At 39.7% G+C, this 2706-nt stretch overlaps 1 non-coding gene across 1 annotated transcript; it reads left to right on the top strand.

Annotated features, from left to right (window-relative positions):
- Positions 1-2196: 2196 nt before the first annotated feature.
- On the top strand, positions 2197-2303 carry LOC112097555. The gene has a single exon (XR_002905086.1). It is a non-coding gene; the product is annotated as a small nucleolar RNA R71 (small nucleolar RNA).
- The last annotated feature ends 403 nt before the right edge of the window (positions 2304-2706 follow it).

The raw sequence follows: 2706 nt of genomic DNA on the forward strand, positions 1-2706 counted from the left end.
CAGCCTTCTCTGGTGCTCCACCGAATTACTGGAACAGTCTTCTAAAAGGATCTTATGCATACATATTGATGGGCTGATACCCTTTATATCTGCCATGGTCCATCCAATTGCTCTTCTGCATTTTCCCAGCAAATCCACTAGGCTTTGTTCTTGACCTGCATCCAAAGTAGAAGAAATGATTACAAGGAGTGTGTTGTTTTGACCAAGATAAGCATACTTTAAATGTGAAGGTAACAATTTTAATTCAAAACTAGGGGGTGATTCAATAGATGGTAAAGTTATTTTTACTTCCCTGTCTGAAAGATTCAGGTGTTCAATAACCCTGTTGTGCCCATTAGATTGCTGTTTGTCCATCCAATCTATTTGATTTGCTGCAACATCTTCCTCTTCAACCTCCTCAAAGGTGGTGACTTTGTTAAGTATATTACTGCAGCATCTGTCCAGTCTGTCTGCTACAACAAGATCCACTACACTTAGGAAATTGTAATCTTCTATTTCATCAGGGTTTCTCATAGCCTCTAGTACATTGAATGTGACTTGCTGATCATTCACTCTCATGGTCAGCTCTCCTTTCTGCACATCTATCAAAGTCTTTCCAGTTGCTAGAAAATGTCTGCCAAGTATAATGGGTACTTCTTTGTCAGCTTCAAAGTCCAGCACAATGAAATCCACTGGAAAAATGAATTTGTCAACCTTCACCAGTACATCCTCAATCTTTCCTTCAGGATATGCATGGGATCTGTCATCTAATTGCAAAGTGTCAGTTGTTGGTCTGCACTCCCCTACTCCAAGCTGCTTAAATACAGATAATGGCATTAAGTTGATACTAGCTCCCAAATCACAAAGTGCTCTGCCAGCATACCTATTCCCTATAGAGTACGATATTGTAAAACTCCCTGGATCTTTCAATTTTGTTGGAATTTTACTCTGAAGCATATGGTTGCTTTCCTGTGTTAGAGCAACAGTTTCAAACTCTCCCAGCCTTCTTTTTCGTGCCAAGATATCTTTTAGAAATTTTACATAATTTGGCATTTGCTCCAAAGCTTCCACAAAAGGTATGTTTATGTGCAATTACTTCAACACTTCCAGGAATTTGCTGAACTGCTTGTCTTGTGTTTTTGTTTCTGGAACCTTTGAGGGAAGGGTGGTGGATGTCTAAACTGCTGGTTAGATTCAGGAGATTCCAAACTCTGTTTGTTTAAGTTGGTGCAGGTTATGGCTACTGGTGTTGTAACTTCTTTTTCAGCAAGATCTGGTTGATTTTCTTTTGTAGTTACTGTAACTGGGTCCCTTGCATCAGTGTCTTGATGGGGAGTTTGCTGTAACATGCTTTCCTTTTGAGTTGGTTTTTGAGCTGAAATGCCTTCCATCCCATTTTTGGTCACCTCAACTGGGATATCAACATGCTTTCCAGATTTCAGACTAATCACTTTACAGTGTTCTTTGCTCTCTCTCCTATGATCTTCTGTGTTGGTAGGTAAGCTTCCTTGAGTTCTGCTGCTCATTGCTGTAGCTAATTGTCCCATTTGGTTCTCAAGGTTTCTCAAGGACACAGCTTGACTCTGCACAATTGCTTCATTCATTGCAATGTACTCCTTGATTAATACTTCCAATGAAGTGATTGGATCCTGATTGATATGCTTTTGCCCTTGACTTTGTTGATGAAAACCAGGTGGTTGTGGTTGTGTGTTTTTACTTAGTCCATTCAATGCTAGAGCATTTCGATTCTGATTGCTCCATGAGAAATTTGGGTGTTGTTTCCAGCCTGGGTTGTAAGTATTTGAATATGGGTTGTTCTGAGGTTGTCGATTGAAGTTACCCACATAATTTACTGAGGCTGGATTTCCAGGGCAATTATCAAAATCATGATCTTCACCACAATAGACACAAGAAAGTTCAGTAACTTGCTTTACTGTTGCTAGAGCAGCTGTCATGGCTTTTACCATGTTAGTCAATGAAGTTACTTGAGCTGATAAGTCTGTAATTGCATCAATGCTATATACTCCTGCTGATCCTCTTGCTACTGGTTGCCTAGCTGAAGGCCACTGGTAGTTATTATTGGCAATTCTATCCAAAATCTCATAAGCTTTAGTGTAGGATTTGGATAGCAGAGATCCATTTGTTGAAGCATCCACCATTAACCTTGTACTCGGATTCAACCCATTGTACAAAGTTTCCAATTGAATGCAACAAGGAATACCATGATGAGGACACCTTATAAGTAATTCCTTGAACCTTTCCCAAGCCTCGTACAAACTTTCATCATCAATTTGATGGAAGGAGGTAATCCCATTCCGTAATTTCGCATTCTTTGTAGGTGGGAAATATTTCATTAGGAATTTATCAGCCAATTTATTCCATGTAGTGATGGAACCAGATGGTAATGAATTTAACCATGCTCTTGCTCGATCCTTTAAGGAATAAGGAAAAAGCCTCAGCCTTAAGGCATCTTACATTGCTCCAGCAATTTTGAAAGCATCACTTACTTGCAAGCACAATTTAAGATGGAGATGAGGATCTTCATTTGGCAGTCCATTGAATTGCCCAACTGTTTGCAATATTTGAAACATCACTGGTTTTAACTCAAAGTTGGCAGCGTCTACTTCGGGTCTGATGATGCCAGGATGGACAACTTGAGGAGTTAGCACAGCATAATCTCGTATAGCTCGGTCCCTGTCATCTGCCATGTAAATAATATTGTTATTT

This window comes from Citrus clementina, unplaced genomic scaffold, assembly GCF_000493195.1.
Source record: "Citrus clementina cultivar Clemenules unplaced genomic scaffold, Citrus_clementina_v1.0 scaffold_6, whole genome shotgun sequence".
Lineage (NCBI taxonomy): Eukaryota > Viridiplantae > Streptophyta > Magnoliopsida > Sapindales > Rutaceae > Citrus > Citrus x clementina.